The sequence below is a fragment of the Panulirus ornatus genome, chromosome 3, assembly GCF_036320965.1.
Source record: "Panulirus ornatus isolate Po-2019 chromosome 3, ASM3632096v1, whole genome shotgun sequence".
NCBI lineage: Eukaryota > Metazoa > Arthropoda > Malacostraca > Decapoda > Palinuridae > Panulirus > Panulirus ornatus.
This window is the reverse complement of record NC_092226.1, coordinates 53,855,286-53,873,889: the sequence shown is the minus strand read 5'-3', so window position 1 is coordinate 53,873,889 and position 18,604 is coordinate 53,855,286. Positions and strand designations below refer to the sequence as shown.

The following is an 18,604-nucleotide window of genomic DNA, read 5'->3' as shown; positions in this document are numbered from 1 at the left end:
TATATTTTAGTGCTACTGAAGCTTTGACCTAAGTGAACACATTAATCATGTGAATTATACAGTTTGTGGCCTGGACTGAGAAATGGATACTCACTAGAACACTATGTCTTAGACTGTGAAAAAAAAGAACCTTTTAGAGTTAGGTCAAACAAATACTGCAAGAAATAGCACAACAACTTGTAAATGACGCATGAAACTAACATTCTATCCACTTTTGCAACGACAAGATAAATATACGATAGGAAAGACCTTGCGTAAAGAACAAACTCCGCAAAACTTTATGTATAATCATGGCCACTGGGGTTTGACAAAGACCATTTGATCCTCCGTAATCCTCTGGCGCTACAACCAACAGGGTGAACATGGTCGCCACAGTAACGTACCAGCTGAGAGGGGAACATACCAGATCAAGGATGTGTCCAGGGGCCTCAACACCACCTGTGAATCAGATTGTGTCCGCTAGACATTCCCCTAATGTTTCAAAGTCCTTTTTGTTCTTGAGGAAGTCAAGTACATCTCTAACCAAATAACACTTTATATGACACTGCTTCTTAAGGAAGTGGCTAACGGTATTTATATCCACCTATCATGATACATGTGTTTAAACCACGGTGCTTACGCACGGTGCATCGCTTACCAAAATGGCATTTGTTTTAAAGGAAGTTATGTACGGTAAATCTTGAGCCAATGGGACTCTCTTTTGAAGGAATCCTCGCATACCTCTGATATCTGTTTTGATGGAAGTCATGTATATATCTCTAGCCAATATGACATTTGTTTTGTATGACAACATGTATGGAGTATCTCTCGTCATTAAAGCGTTCCTAACATCTGAAATTCAAGGCAACATTAGTATCCTAAAGACATTATTGTTTTTACGTTAGTCACGTATTGTATCTAACTAATAGTTAACTTTATTGATTACTCTACTAGCTCTCAACATTATAGTCTTTCGATATTACACCAGATAAAGGAAAAAGTCAATAAATCGAACATTATGAACCAAAAATTGATCTCTAGCTACTGGGCATTACTTCTAACTCCACTCATAAACGCACTACTGCTGCAACATCATTTCATTACGTCTCAGCTTCTTTTCAATATACCTACTAGTGCCCATATCAAAAGCGGGTCTGAATCTGCACTCTAAACGAATGGAGGTTGTGGGCGTCAGGATAACATGTGCAAGTTGAAAACTCCACATAATCGCTAAGAAATGAAAGAATCAGAGGTAGAAACGTTAATTCACAGAACTGACAACGTTCTTGCACACTACTGGGTCATCTAACGCTCAGAGGGACGCAAGAAGCCAACTTGCTTGAGCAGTAGAAGTTATATCCTTAAGGAGAGAGAGAGAGAGAGAGAGAGAGAGAGAGAGAGAGAGAGAGAGAGAGAGAGAGAGAGAGAGAGAGAGAGAGAGAGAAAAATGCCTCTAACTGAACTCCCTCGACGAGGAAGGAAGGACAAATCCCCTCAGTCTGAGAGTTATACATTACATAGTCTGTATTTCACCAACCTCATTATCATTCCTTAATGGGAAAACCATATGCTGCGTGTATGAAAATCGAAGACTCTGGTCATGGTTTCTAGGAAAACCCTTTACAATATCATGTTCTCTCTCCGCTGTTTACAGTTCACCAACCTTGGTCATACGACAGGCACATTTAGTAAGCATCTCCTGCTCTTAATAGATAATCTATAGTTACTGCAGCACAAGCGTCGGTGCTAATGTACGTTCCACCTTCAAGATTATGACCATTACCAAAAGATTTCAAACAAACTTATCTGATGGACGTTCTGATAATCATTGTCATCTATTGCTGCATTCAAAAGGTGGTAGAATGAATACACAGTTCAGGTGTTTGGCATTTTACTTACCGGGAAACTTGTAGCCTACATTTGGTAGCACGAATGTCCTGGTCTATATACGCAGGTGGGTTCCAGGGTAAAGATAACCCTGCACGGCCTGTGTGAGTTCTTGTGTTTGACTCTCTACTGTGTGTGACCAGTAACCGTGATTACTAATTCCGTGTCACAGGGAGAGTGTTTTATATTCATGCTCCCCCATCTCTTAACCTTCATATCTCACTCCCCAAAGAAATCAAAGAAGTCAACCAATACGACGCGAAAAAGAGAATCCCCAATGCCCATACTCGCCTAACCAGCTCACTTGAAATTCGAACCATGTGTCGCGAGAGAGAACACTTCTCAGAAGCACTGTTCATCACATACGCCTTTGAAAGCACACCTGTCTTCCAGTAGCAGCTGATGATGAAAATGAGACATTCAAAAGACAGGAAACTTATCAAACCTAAATTCAGGATGTGAACTTTGCTATGCCTAGTGTCTTTGTTTGTGAAATTTTACCTCCGAGCGACTGGATTCAAAAATGGTTTTATGTTGTGTTTTTGGATTTATGCCGTTCACTCCGCCTGTTTCTGAGATCTACAGAACTAAATATGTTTTAGGAAAGTCAGGAAAAAGGCAACTCTATTTCTTTCGAATCTTCACAGTTGCTAAACATGAAGCCAGCTGAAATGAGCGTGAAAATCCGGAACTCTAATTACTGGTTCATTTACGACCGAAACCTTAATTACTTGCATACCTAAACGGACCTTTTACAGCAAAATTATCTACGTAAATATGGAACTGAAGGGCAGTGGGCACACAGGCAGCCAAGCTGTTCATCCCTATTTCGTGGCTGGTACTCGGTTGGTTGCCTGGGTTCGTGGTTTTCCTTCCCAGTCTCAAGTCAGAATTAAAGAATCCTAGACAACGGATGCTGGAACACTATGAACAACCCTGCAGGAGAGAGAAAAGAAAGAAAGCATGTTTGTTTAGTCCTACAGTAAGGCGCTACCTGTTGTAGCTCAATCAGGTTTAACAATCCAGTGGCAAACTACCCCTCACAATCACATGGCTTCTAACAGCCCATCACTACCACTAGATCTGTGACGGTTAACGCCACACGGATCCTTGACAATCCCTCACTCCAACCTAGCCCTCCTGTGGATACTCCCAAACACTTCTGTAGTCTCTATAACCAACAACTTCGCTCGAAAAGGATCGCTAATCACTACACCAGACCCTAATAGGCCATTCACCTACCATCCGACCCATAACAACTCCTATGTCTTCGTCTCAGCTATTCCCAAGAGAGCGAGTGATCCTACATTACACACACCGCTCGACACTACGTAGTGGGTTTCCAGCCGGCCACCGCCTTACTAGTGTACCGCTAGGTCGACACTACTTCCGGCGGGGGTTATGACTGCTACAGCCCTCACGCCACGAGCTGCTGTGTGTGTGTGTGTGTGTGTGTGAGTGTGTTTTACAGAAAGACAGTTTTACTCTCGTGTTGCCTAGCCCCTTAACTTTGTATATATGTATCTTGTCTTTACTCCTATGTGTGGGTTACCTGAAGATTTCTCATCCTCCCCCCCAAAAAAAAATAATCCAAACACACACACACACACACACACACACACACACACACACACACACCAGCCTCAGCCAGATGTAATACAACGACCACTTCACCGGGTCGTGAGGGGCCACACTCGCCCAACACCGTCCCGGCCGGTCTGGTAGACTGACTGTGGACCCAGAGAGCAACGTTACTACCCGTCTGTGATCGATATCAGAATATTTACTCCTGACAAAAGAACTTTACAATATTTCATTTCGTTCTTCTGAAGAACAACAGGCGTTTCGGTTATTCAGTTCACGTCGTTCAACTTCCAGAACAGGTAAACCACGAAACTCAGAAAGTACAATGTGGATATGTAATGCATAAGTACTCCACAAGGTAATTTTTGACCACTTTCTCGAACGTATGCATGCGCACACACATGTGCTGCTTATTCTTCAATTAAATATGTAAATATGTTATATGAATTCATATGTTCATCCTACATCAACGAGAGAGACTCACCCCAACACTGGACAGATGTTCAAGATAAAGTACAGAAAACCTAACAGTAAGAGAACTGAGAGGCGGGGCACACAGTTCACAGCTAACAACATGTAATCTTACTCCAGCTCTCAACGTACCAATCCAACTCTGGAGCGGAAAAAAAAAATGAATATCGTTTTTTTTCAAAAGAACTTTACCAAACGGGTAATTTGTTTCCCTTGACTTCCGGCGGCTGTGAGCTGCTACAACCTTATGTGTACTGCCCGCCTCACCCCGTCCCTGACAAGTGCCTCAGACCACTGGGCTCTCTCTACGCCAAGGGCAGGGTCTGACTGTTGTTTTGAATATCTTGAGAGCAAGATGATCAGTTGTCTTCGCCTGCTGGTTGTTATCTTAACAATCACGGGCTTGTAATGACCCTGGTATTCGATAAGCCTAAAGTCCACAAAAACAAACAACCCTATGACCGCTGACATCTAATGCGCTGACCCATTTCTTACGATGAACCAGACGAAGTAGCAGTACTCACCTGCACGGGGTTCCCCTGGGGCGTGGCCTCCTTAAGGGCGTTTCCATGTGAGGTGCGTCGTCGTGTAGGGATGTACCAGTGTTCTCGTGGAGGTTGTGGCTGCTGCGTATCAGTACAAACGCAAGGGGCGTGGCCGCGAGGGCGTGCCACGTAAAGGAGTGGCTTCCTCTTGTGGTGGGCCGAATGTGGTGCTGCACCCACCACAGCACTCCTACTTTGTTGCTTGCTCAGGACACCCACACGCATACACACACACAAACACACCTCACCTGCGGATCCTCATCCTTACTCGTGCATTACTAACCAAATATTTGATGATATTTACACTACTAATTTTCATGATCCTCTTCTACTTAGGTAAAACATTTCTTTTCACTTGCCTTGTTTTAATTACTTGATCCTCACAAACACCAACTTGGGGATTCACTAAGATCGTCATGAACCTTCCAATCAATTCTATTCCAGCACAACTCAAGGTGGTCCTTACACTACCACACTAACACACCCTCAACCTTCCAGTTCAGCGTGAAGGTACTATTTCCAACCTCACTTTTTGAGACACTCGACCCACAGTCTTTAACTTGGGCACTCACAATATTGCCTTTTCCTGAGCCCTACAATCGCTTATCATAATCTCCCGAACAAATTAGATAATGATGAATTCCTCACTTCTTGTTTGCGGCTTCCTCACACTCGTCACTGAGGTCACAACATTCCGAAAACCTTTCTTTACCTTGCACATGTAACTCCCTCTGCTTCATCATACCTTGGCCGAGATATTCCCACGAACTTCACTTTTCCCTTAGACTCCACTTAATGACCCTTGGGGGTCATTAGTAATCAGGCGGAAACACTCTTAGTATCACATTACAACGATATCTTCAAGGTGAAACACATCCGACGAACCGTTTCTTAACTGTGTACGAACCTTCACCAAATGTTTGACAAGTCTATTTACACCAAGAAGGTTATGTGATTTCCCAGGTTCATCCTATTACGCTTTTGCCTAATGATTTTGTCCTCTCCGTCATCCCGTTACAGAGTTCATTTTCTTGACTCTGTCGGACACTGTCCGTCGAGTTCAATCCCACCATCTGTGGAGGAAAAGCACAATGTGAGTCACGAATGCATGAAGTTTTCACTGCTGCTTCACTCTAGCGAACAACCTTATAACTTACAAAGGTAGAGACAAGGGAGATTAACATCTTGTCCAGAAGACTTCGCCTGTCGCTCTACAAACTCTAACTACACCATGAATATTCCTGAGCACTTCAAGGAGGTGCGATTTTCAAAGAGGTGAACTAGTCTGTCTGAGATAAGGGGTCATGGGGACCACCCATTTAACGTACCTACATTACCTCCAGCAACCATCTTTTTCTTTCTTTCCCACCATCTTACTACCACCCGAGGGTCCCCCAGACTCCTAATGATTGATATGCTATGTGCCGTAACCCCAGCACATATATTGCGCACCCCATGCTCATCCTGTGAGCGGTAGCACAAAAGGATTACTGAGGTCATAGAGGGTCTTACATAGTTTCATATGGCAGGTTTTACCGCATAGATGCAAAAAGTGGTAACAACCTGAAAATTTCAAATATTTTGTTGTTAACATAAGTTGCTACATTGCTTGCAGGATTTGTTTAGAGCTATCCTCAAATGACTATTTCTTACATTCTGAGACATCTTTAGCCGCAAACTTTACAATCACATGATTAATATCTCCAGACAGACCAAAACGCCAACAGTAGATATAGCCTAGTATTAATCCAGCAGTTACAACATTTGTAATCTGACAATCTTATTACTTTCACTATATACATGTTTTACTTTACACATTTTACTGTAATGGAAAATTTTTCTTCCTGTACTTATTTGAATTCGTCTTCATGCTTCAAAGAGGTCTGCTAGTTCTTTTCTAATTACAGTCTTGAGGCTTCTAATTGACAGCCTAATGTTGTTTTCAACATCATCTTTACTAAGTGCAAGTTTGGCTAAAACATCAGCTTTATGCTCACGGAGGCTTACATAAGAGGGAATCAATAACAATTCGATTTGAATCCCTTGAACAATAATGTCTGAATATTTGTCTTTAGCGTCAGAGACCAGCATGCTACATTCTGATCTCAGGGTGTTTAAAGCAAGTAGTGAAGCTGAAGAATCAGAGATAATCAAACTGTCTGTGGCAGTGATTTCTACCAGCTCATAAGTGATAAATATGGCGGACAATGCAGTTTAAGGGTAGATGCCCAATTGTTTCTTCTAACATTTTTCTCTTATCTTTTACCACTGGGCTGGATCACAATGGCAGCATTGCCTGCCCTCCCAGTCGCGAGAACCATCAGTATAGATGCACTGTTATTGTCAGTCTGGAGTTTCTGCATATGCTTTAGAGTTCTGGTTTTGGCTGTGTAGATGGTGAAGAATATTTTTCATGAATGATTAGATTCTTACGTGGATAAGTAGATATGATGGTGTCAAATGGAGTTATTTGCCAGGGAGGCAAGAAATGCTGCTGCTTCCTGATTTTATGCAAGTTATGTACTCCAAACATTGTCATGTGGTTGGCTGTTATTTGGATCCATTTACATTCACTTGTACCATAGCATGTATGGTTTAACAATTCTTTAGAGATACCACTGCCTGAATTACCACGCAGCAATTTCAGTCCTAGCATAATAGCAATTTAAAGTGTTCTATCTTCAATGCAAGGAATGCTAAGTTATTTCTGCATGTTGAGTACTTTAGTGGACTTCGGGCAACTAAGTATGATTCTTAAGGCTTCATCTTGCATTTTTTTTTCAAGTCTGTTGATACTTTCGCTGTTAAGCAGGCCCAAAACTTGTGTGTGGCAATCTTTTGGTGGCCTAATATAAGCTAACAGTACTGTTATTTGAACCATAACTACGATTGTACCTTCCAACAACCCTATGAGCTCTGAGTCTGTCTGTATATTGTTGATTTAGTTTTTGCACACTGGCTGCAGCACATGGGGCTGAGACAACAAGATATTTAAAGGAGGAGACATAGTCAATGGGGTTTCCATCAATTTTCATTACAGATAGTCCACTTCTACAGTTAACAATTCATTTATTGAAGACCTTGGTATCATCTGTAGAAATGATAAATCCAAGGCTTTCACAAGCTTTGTGTGTGCAGTTAAGAAATGTTTGCATTAAGTGATATGTTTTGATGTATATAAAGATATCATCAGAAAAACTAATATTGATATTCCAGGTACTTTCTGGAATCGATTTCAGTGATGCATTGATCAGTACACTGAACAAGGTTGGGCTAAGTTCTCCACCTTGAGGAGTGCCAAGTAGCAAGTCTTTAACTCAACTTTTGTAGCCTTGAGGCAACATCGCAGACTTTCTGTTGGAGAGATAGCCGAGTCCAGTACAGAAGCAGGCCACTTATATCCATTTTTGCTTGCTCATGTAAACTAACTTGCTTTATTGCAATATCAAGTGCAACAGTATCAAATGTGGTGTACAGTGACGTCGTTTGTCCGCAAGAAAATTGAGCATCTCCCAGCAAACTCCTATGTAAATTAATCATAAATGATATAATCCTAGATCCACCAGCACTTGTCTAATGTATGTAAACAGTCACTACCTCATGTGTCACTATCTTTCCAAAAGCCAGACGGATTCCAGTACCACGGTATCAAGGTACATGTCCGCAATTCTACACCCAATGAACTAAATACCTATGCACCTTCTAACATCCGCCACTTCACAGATTTCCCTAAATTTCTTCAAGCTGAACCTACCGTCCTAATTAGAGGCCTTTACGCTAGACACAAGAATTTGGGTGACCTCTTCACCTACACTAATGCGGAAGTCTAACTTCACTCCCAGATGCCTATGATGATGTTCAAATCATCAGGAAGAATTATCCAACTCACAATTACAGAGGAATCCTTAACAGGTGTATAGGCTTGGTCATACACAACTTACAGTAATGACGTTGTTAATCTTACGTCTGACCACTTACCAATAAGAGTTACATTAGATATAGCTAATGTCAACTTACCTTTTTGTCACACTGAATAGGAAAAGATTAATTGTGAAACAGGAATATCAAAATAGGTCCATTGATTATATTTCTAACAAGGGCAAAGATCATGAAACCATAAATATACAAAGTTTTCATGCTAACCTTGAGACTTCTATATATGACTTCAAGCGAGCTAACTTCAGAGAGTAGAAGGAAACCAGTACATTGGTACTATAATGACCCCAAACTGAAACATCTCAAATTTTCAAAGCTAGACAAATAGATATAGGATATAGACAACTTCGTTCACCCAAAATTCTAAAACTATTTCAAACATCTCTTGCAGCAGCGAGGGAACTTAAATGAAATGACTGAGAACTAAATCAACATACTCCCAAAGTCAAACCTGGAGGGTATTAGCGGAATCATTAGCAAGAAAAACAAACAAGTAGCTCATCCCAACTTGTTGCAAAAGGCTCATACTTCTAGCTATAACTTGCTGCCACTTAAGATTAGGAATGTTTTTGTACAACAAATTCAAAGAGAGAGAGACGATCTTATACAATTCATGTTAACCAATCCATACGATGACTGTGATGTGCCATTTACAGTCTGTACCTGATGCAGCCCTGAACAGGGGCAAGGGTAATGCCCGTGGGAAGGATAGTGCCACTTATGACATTATCAGACTTCTGAGATGCGTACCTGGTAACCCATTATCAAAACCGTATAATACGAGATATGCCACGGATCATTTGCCCTCCTCATTAACCAAGAACCTAAGCACAGCCAACCTGACGAAATTCGCCCAATCTCCTTGACGAGCTGCCTATGCTAAATTTTGCGAGGACTCTTACTGAGGGAGCTGCATTAACCTCCCTCCCTCTTCCAAACTATTGCTAGGCGCCATGCTTTTTGGACCCACCTGTACTATGCTTGTACATTTTTTTTCAGGGCCATCAGGGCACTCCTGTGACTTGCTTCACAGTCACTTATGTTTTATATAATTCTATACCCTCAAGTTTGTTACGTACCTGCAAGGTCTTGCCCACGCCAAAGCAATTGGCGTGAGCAAGAGAGTGATTAACTTTTGTCTCTCCGTTCTGATAGTGCACCACAAACAAATCCTTGCATACAGGGCCTTTGGAATCTCACATTATACATACTCTTCCCCTCCCATACATGACCAGCTCCATCTCCTTATGTGTACAATATCACAAACGTACCCCAGCAACCTACCGGTACAGTATGGAATGATCCACAATTGTTGACGTGGGATGGCGGCAAACAGCCCAGCGTTTTCGAGTTTACCCAGCAAATTACACTTGTAGTTCTTGACACGTAAGTGTTCCAGTTTGTACATAAAACTTCATGATATGTGGAGGTTGAGTGTTGCCTCACAACACAATTCGACTAAGTAATATTTCATCTTTTTTATTTTGATTTTTGAAACCGTTTTCTTCTTCTTACCTGAGCATTAGTATTTCATAAAGCACCACAGTTTAAAGGGATTTTAACAAAATATATCAAGTGAATCGATTGTCATTAGGCCACCTGTAGAGGTTAGAGTACAAACCTAACTCAACCTAAGCTAATCTGGCTTTGGAAAATTGTGCAGGGAGAGGAGGAAGCGCATCTTCAGGTGATCCCTGACATCTTTACTAGGATTTGAACTTGGTCTAGTCTACAAAGAGCGTACATAATCTAGGCTGATTCAGTACGGAGAGCAACAAAGGTTTGGACATATGAGTAAGGAAGTCATGTGGATTCTTAGAACGCTGAGGCATGTGTAAATGAGGAGGAGAGTGAGAACACGTGTGTGGAGGGAGTGGTGTGAGGGCCGTGGGGAAGGTGGTGGGGTGGACCCAGCCACCATCGTCAAACATGGCTATGCCACAACGGCTCCTCACACATCCTCAACTTCGTCGTACTTTTCTTTCTTCTTTTAAAGATATATTGAAAGTGGAGAAACTTGCTTACGTAAATGGGCAGGGGAGCAACAGGAAAATGTGAAGCGTAACGTGCAGTCATAAGTGGAGACAACTGTGAACGAGACGCCATCATGGATGTGCGTATGACAGAAACAGCAGAAGCGGAGGATGGGTGGGAGTCGGCGAGGATGTTAGTGTTGAGTTGGTGAGGCATGACTGGCGACTAACACGGAGGAGAGAATACTTGTGTGTGGTGACCCAAGTAGTTGTCTCGAAAGAATTGTCATACCATAGATGTCATGGCACAAGTGAATTCACTACACCTACTTATCCACCTACAAACTAATCACTTACAATCTCCACCTACAACACTTAGCCAAAACCAGTGCTCTTGAACATACACAAAAACTCCAGACTGACAATAACATAGCCCAGTGCATCCATACGGAAGGCTCTCTCAATTCTGCCACTGGAAGGGCAGGCAGTGCTGCCATTGTGACCCAGCCTAATGGTAATAGATTACAGAAAAAGTTCGAATAAACAAGTGGGGATTTACCCTTCAAACTAAATTGTCCACCACACTTATCGCTCTAGAAGATGTATAATTCACTGCCACACGCAATTTAATTATCTCCGATTCCTTATCTTCACTACTTGCCTTTAACACCTTACCAAAATGTAAGCTTTTGGTCTCTGAAACCAGGTGCAAATATTCAAACATTATTGCTAAAGGGATTCAAACCAAACTGTTAAGGATTCCCTCTCATATAGGCCTCCGTGAGCACGACAAAGCTATTGCTTTCACCAAACTTGCACTTAGTAAAGATGCTGACAACAACAATTGGCGTCAACTGTAATCAGAAAGGAAATAACACATCTCTTTGAAGCAAATAAGCAGATAAGCACAAGTAGAAAAAATTCCATCAAAGTGAAATGTGTTAAATATGAATATGAAGAACGTAATAAGATCAGAAAATTAAAAGTGTATCGCTACACTTAAACTAGGGTATAGGTATTAATGGAGTTTTGGCCAATCTGCAGATGTCAATCATGTAAACTGTAAAGTTTGTGGTCAAAGAGTTGGACACAAACTAGAATACTATATATCAGGATGTAAAAAAGTTGAGCCTTTTATGGATAGATCTAAACAAATCCTGCAAGTAGTGTCACAACACTTAATTGTTAATAACAAGATACCAGAAATTTTAAGTTTGTATCCACTTTTTGCATCTAGTCGGTAAAACTTACCATATAAAAGATTATATGTGATGAAGCTTATATCATGAACCCAGTTTGTAAAAACCTATGTAATATTAACCCACTGGGGTCTGACGAAGACCCTTTATGACCAGTCATCCTCTTGCGCTACGCTGACAGGATGAGCAAAGAATGTACACTAAACTTGCCGGGGTTACCTGCACAAACCAACCAGTATCACAATCTAGAGGTTACGTCGTTTCCAGATAAGGTCAGTACACCACTCATGCTTTTCAGAACACCCAAAACATACTAGACAACTTAACCAAGCTGCTGAATAGTAAAACGCGTGGACGAGTGTTGGCGCCCACGGCAACATCAGCACGTTCACCGCCTACGCTGTTGGTGAGTCACTAGTGTGGGCACGCGAGCATTACACTCATCACTGCCACACCCACGTCTCCCTCCTCTTCCCTCTCCCACGTCTCCCTCCTCTTCCCTCTCCCACGTCTCCCTCCTCTTCCCTCTCCCACATCTCCCTTCTCTTCCCTCTCGTACACTCTAAACCCCCCTCACTACTGCTATTCCAACGACCTCACCATCACTAATACTTCGTTTAGGACCCCTTACATAGGAAACCTTCTTCCAATTTGTTTAATCAAGCTTAAAAAGCCCTTCTGTTGTACGTTGTTGGTGTTATATTACACAATCAAGTGCTTAACCTTCATTTGTCTGAGTATTTTTTCTGACAAGATTGAAGGAACATGAGCCACGTCCCATGGCAGAGATAGAAAGACGACTTGGCAAGTGAGCGGACTTATAGTCGAGAAAGACTTCAGGTAAACATTCTCAGGTCATTAGTGTGTATCACGTGTCCCACAGCTGAGCACATATGAGGGAGGCTCAAGTGTCCCACACCTGAACACATACAACTGGGAGAAATGATCGCGTCCTACACCTGGACAAACATCTGGCAGGACTGGCAGTGTTGTACATCAGGTAGGATAACCAAGTACCTCGTGTCAACACAAGATCTGCAACATTCACAGACGAATACATCACCTCCTCCTTCACTCCCAACCACAATATCCATCTTCACCAATTGAGGCCACGATGTTTACTGAAGCCTCCAGCAAGATGGGGCAAAGTTACTCCAGATTATCTATGCTAAAATTTGTTAAAAGTTCCACGACAGGTTGGATAAAATACGTGATGACAGCCAGGCATAGAAAATATGGTAAATGTCTTCTTGATAAACGGTCTAAAATGAAAATATATTGTCTATTGATATATATATTATTATCATTATTATTATCATTATTATTATTATTTTCCTTTGTCGCTGTCTCCCGCATTAGCGAGGTAGCGCAAGGAAACAGACGAAAAATGGCCCAACCTACCCACATACACATGTATATACATAAACGTCCACACACGCAAATATACATACCTATACATCTCAACGTATACATATATATACACACACAGACATATACATATATATACATGTACATCATTCGTACTGTCTGCCTTTATTCATTCCCATCGCCACCCCGCCACACATGAAATAACAACCTCCTCCCCCCTCACGTGTGCGAGATAGCACTAGGAAACGACAACAAAGGCCACATTCGTTCACACTCAGACTCTAGCTGTCATGTAATAATGCAACGAAACAACAGCTCCCTTTCCACATCCAGGCCCCACACAACTTTCCAGGTTTACCCCAGACGCTTCACATGCCCTGGTTCAATCCATTGACAGCACGTCGACCCCGGTATACCACATCGTTCCAATTCACTCTATTCCTTGCATGCCTTTCACCCTCTTGCATGTTCAGGCCCCGATCACTCAAAATCTTTTTCACTCCATCTTCCCACCTTCAATTTGGTCTCCCACTTCTCCTCCTTCCCTCCACTTCTGACACATTTATCCTCTTGGTCAATCTTTCCTCACACATTCTCTCCATGTGACCAAATCATTTCAAAACACCCTCCTCTGCTCTCTCAACCACACTATTTTTATTACCACACATCTCTCCTACCCAATCATTACTTACTCGATCAAACCACCTCACACCACATATTGTCCTCAAACATCTCATTTCCAGCACATCCACCCTCCTCCGCACCACTCTATCCATAGCCCACGCCTCGCAACCATAAAACATTGTTGGAACCACTATTCCTTCAAACATACCCATTTTTGCTTTCCGAGATAATGTTCGCGACTTCAACACATTCTTCAGTGCTACCAGAATTTTCACCCCCTCCCCCATCCTATGATTCACTTCTGCTTCCATGGTTGCATTCGCTGCCAAATCCACTCCCAGATATCTAAAGCACTTCACTTCCTCCAGTTTTTCTCCATTCAAACTTACCTCCCAATTAACTTGACCCTCAACCCTACTGCATATATATATATATATATATATATATATATATATATATATATATATATATATATATATATATATATATATATATATCACGGATGGAGTGAAAAAGATTGTGAACGATCGGGGCCTGAACATGCAGGAGGGTGAAAGGCGTGCAAGGAATAGAGTGAATTGGAACGATGTGGTATATCGGGGTCGACGTGCTGTCAATGGATTGAACCAGGGCATGTGAAGCGTCTGGGGTAAACCAAGGAAAGCTCTGTGGGGCCTGGATGTGGAAAGGGAGCTGTGGTTTCCGTGCATTATTACATGACAGCTAGAGACTGAGTGTGAACGAATGGAGCCTTTGTTGTCTTTTCCTAGCGCTACCTTGCACACATTTGGGGGAAGGGGGTTGTTATTTCATGTGTGGCGAGGTGGCGATGGGAATGAATAAAGGCAGACAGTATGAATTATGTACATGTGTATATATGTATATATCTGTGTGTGTATATATATATATATATATATATATATATATATATATATATATATATATATATATATATATATATATGTATACGTTGAGATGTTGTGGTATGTATATTTGCGTGTGTGATCGTGCATGTATATACATGTGTATGTGGGTGGGTTGGGCCATTCTTTCGTCTGTTTCCTTGCGCTAAATCGCTAACGCGGGAGACAGCGACAAAGCAAACTAAAAATAAATAAACAAACCTCCAACAGCCAGGATCGAACCCGGGACCCCTATGCAACAGGCGGGAGCGCTACCGCTAGGCTATGATCGCTCCTAATAGGGAAATGACTATTCGAATACTATGTACTCGAATACCCTTCGTCTCATGTTCGTGAGCAACGGGGTTTAGAAAGGTCATTTCCTATCAGGCTCACGCCACCAACAGATAGCATTTTACCGAACCTAACTGTACAAGGAGGAGGTATATGAATAAAAACAAAGTGAAAATGAACGCGCACCTTCGTAGAACATACAAACCTCCAACAGCCAGGATAGAACCCAGGACCCCTTCGCTCACCAACGTGAGACGAAGGGCATTCCAGTACATAGTATTCGAATAGTCATTTCCTTATTAGGGCGATCATAGCCTAGCACTGGCGCTTCTGTCTGTTGCACAGGGGTCCCGAGTTCGATCCTGGCTGTTGGAGGTTTGCATGTCCTATGAAGGTGCGCATTCATATGCACTTTCTTCGTGTGTGTATATATATATATATATATATATATATATATATATATATATATATATATATATATATATATATATATATATTTTAAACTATTCGCCATTTCCCGCGTTAGGGAGGTAGCGTTAGGAACAGAGGACTGAGCCTTTTTTGGAATATCCTCACCTGGCCCCCTCTGTTCCTTCTTTTGGAAAATTATAAAAAAAAAAAAAAACGAGAGGGATAGGATTTCCAGCCCGCCGCTCCCTCCCCTTTTAGTCGCCTTCTACGACACGCAGGGAATACGTGGGAAGTATTCTTAATCCCCTATCCCCAGGGGATATATATATATATATATATATATATATATATATATATATATATATATATATATATATATATATATATATATTTTTTTTTTTTTCATACTGCTCGCCATTTCCCGCGATAGCGAGGTAGCGTTCAGAACAGAGGACTGGGCCTTTGAGGGAATACCCTCACCTGGCCCCCTTCTCTGTTCCTTCTTTTGGAAAAAAAAAAAAGAAAAAAAAACGAGAGGGGAGGATTTCCAGCCCCCCCGCTCCCTTCCCTTTTAGTCGCCTTCTACGGCACGCAGGGAATATATATATATATATATATATATATATATATATATATATATATATATATATATATATATATATATATATATATATATATAAATATATATATACATATTATATGAATATATATATATATATATATATATATATTTTTTTTTTTTTTTTTCATACTTTGTCGCTGTGTCCCGCGTTTGCGAGGTAGCGCAAGGAAACAGACGAAAGAAATGGCCCAACCCTCCCCATACACATGTACATACACACGTCCACACACGCAAATATACATACCTACACAGCTTTCCATGGTTTACCCCGGACGCTTCACATGCCTTGATTCAATCCACTGACAGCACGTCAACCCCTGTATACCACATCGCTCCAATTCACTCTATTCCTTGCCCTCCTTTCACCCTCCTGCATGCTCAGGCCCCGATCACACAAAATCCTTTTCACTCCATCTTTCCACCTCCAATTTGGTCTCCCTCTTCTCCTCGTTCCCTCCACCTCCGACACATATATCCTCTTGGTCAATCTTTCCTCACTCATTCTCTCCATGTGCCCAAACCATTTCAAAACACCCTCTTCTGCTCTCTCAACCACGCTCTTTTTATTTCCACACATCTCTCTTACCCTTACGTTACTTACTCGATCAAACCACCTCACACCACACATTGTCCTCAAACATCTCATTTCCAGCACATCCATCCTCCTGCGCACAACTCTATCCATAGCCCACGCCTCGCAACCATACAACATTGTTGGAACCACTATTCCTTCAAACATACCCATTTTTGCTTTCCGGGATAATGTTCTCGACTTCCACACATTTTTCAAGGCTCCCAAAATTTTCGCCCCCTCCCCCACCCTATGATCCACTTCCGCTTCCATGGTTCCATCCGCTGACAGATCCACTCCCAGATATCTAAAACACTTCACTTCCTCCAGTTTTTCTCCATTCAAACTCACCTCCCAATTGACTTGACCCTCAACCCTACTGTACCTAATAACCTTGCTCTTATTCACATTTACTCTTAACTTTCTTCTTCCACACACTTTACCAAACTCCGTCACCAGCTTCTGCAGTTTCTCACATGAATCCGCCACCAGCGCTGTATCATCAGCGAACAACAACTGACTCACTTCCCAAGCTCTCTCATCCCCAACAGACCTCATACTTGCCCCTCTTTCCAAGACTCTTGCATTTACCTCCCTAACAACCCCATCCATAAACAAATTAAACAACCATGGAGACATCACACACCCCTGCCGCAAACCTACATTCACTGAGAACCAATCACTTTCCTCTCTTCCTACACGTACACATGCCTTACATCCTCGATAAAAACTTTTCACTGCTTCTAACAACTTGCCTCCCACACCATATATTCTTAATACCTTCCACAGAGCATCTCTATCAACTCTATCATATGCCTTCTCCAGATCCATAAATGCTACATACAAATCCATTTGCTTTTCTAAGTATTTCTCACATACATTCTTCAAAGCAAACACCTGATCCACACATCCTCTCCCACTTCTGAAACCACACTGCTCTTCCCCAATCTGATGCTCTGTACATGCCTTCACCCTCTCAATCAATACCCTCCCATATAATTTACCAATGAGAGTTGGGGTGAGAGACTATCAGTAAATTTTAGGGAGAATAAAAAGATGTTCTGGAAGGAGGTAAATAGGGTGCGTAAGACAAGGGAGCAAATGGGAACTTCAGTGAAGGGCGTAAATGGGGAGGTGATAACAAGTAGTGGTGATGTGAGAAGGAGATGGAATGAGTATTTTGAAGGATTGTTGAATGTGTCTGATGACAGAGTGGCAGATATAGGGTGTTTGGGTCGAGGAGGTGTGCAAAGTGAGAGGGTTAGGGAAAATGATTTGGTGAACAGAGAAGAGGTAGTAAAAGCTTTGCGGAAGATGAAAGCCGGCAAGGCAGCAGGTTTGGATGGTATTGCAGTGGAATTTATTAAAAAAGGGGGTGACTGTATTGTTGACTGGTTGGTAAGGTTATTTAATGTATGTATGACTCATGGTGAGGTGCCTGAGGATTGGCGGAATGCGTGCATAGTGCCATTGTACAAAGGCAAAGGGGATAAGAGTGAGTGCTCAAATTACAGAGGTATAAGTTTGTTGAGTATTCCTGGTAAATTATATATATATATATATATATATATTTTCCAAAAGAAGAAACAGAGAAGGGGGCCAGGTGAGGATATTCCCTCAAAGGCCCAGTCCTCTGTTCTTAACGCTACCTCGCTATCGCGGGAAATGGCAAATAATATGAAAGAAAGAAAGACAGGAAAAGACAACTAAGGCCCCATTCGTTCACACTCAGTCTCTAGCTGTCATGCAATAAAGCCCGGAACCACAGCTCCCTTTCCACATCCAGGCCCCACACAACTTTCCATGCTATTCCCCAGACGCTTCACAAGCCTGGTTCAATCCATTGACAAAACGTTGACCCCTGTCTACCACATCGTTTCAATTCACTCTATTCCTTGTACGTCTTTCACTCTCCTGCATGTTCAGGCCCCGATCACTCACTCTTTTTCTCTCCATCTTTCCACCCCAATCTGGTCTCCCACTTCTCCTCCTCCCCTCCATCTCTGACACATATATCCTCTTGGTCAATCTTTCCTCACTCATTTTCTCCGTGTGACCAAACCATTTCAAAACACCCTCTTCTGCTCTCTCAACCACTCTTTTTATTACCACATATCTCTTTTACCATATCATTACTTACTCGATTAAACTACCTCACACCACATATTGCCCTCAAATATCTTATTTCCAGCACATCCACCCTCTTCCGCACAACTCTATCCATAGCCCACGCCTTGC

General features: G+C 41.9%; 1 protein-coding gene across 2 annotated transcripts in view; it reads right to left on the bottom strand.

Annotated features, from left to right (window-relative positions):
- Positions 1-18,604, bottom strand: part of LOC139762742 (uncharacterized) — a 531,126-nt gene that overhangs the window by 498,815 nt on the left and 13,707 nt on the right. For both annotated transcript variants that reach the window (XM_071687833.1, XM_071687838.1), the window contains exon 2: positions 4,446-5,539. The gene's annotated coding sequence lies outside the window, so the exon portion shown is untranslated. The remainder of the gene's footprint in view (positions 1-4,445; positions 5,540-18,604) is intronic.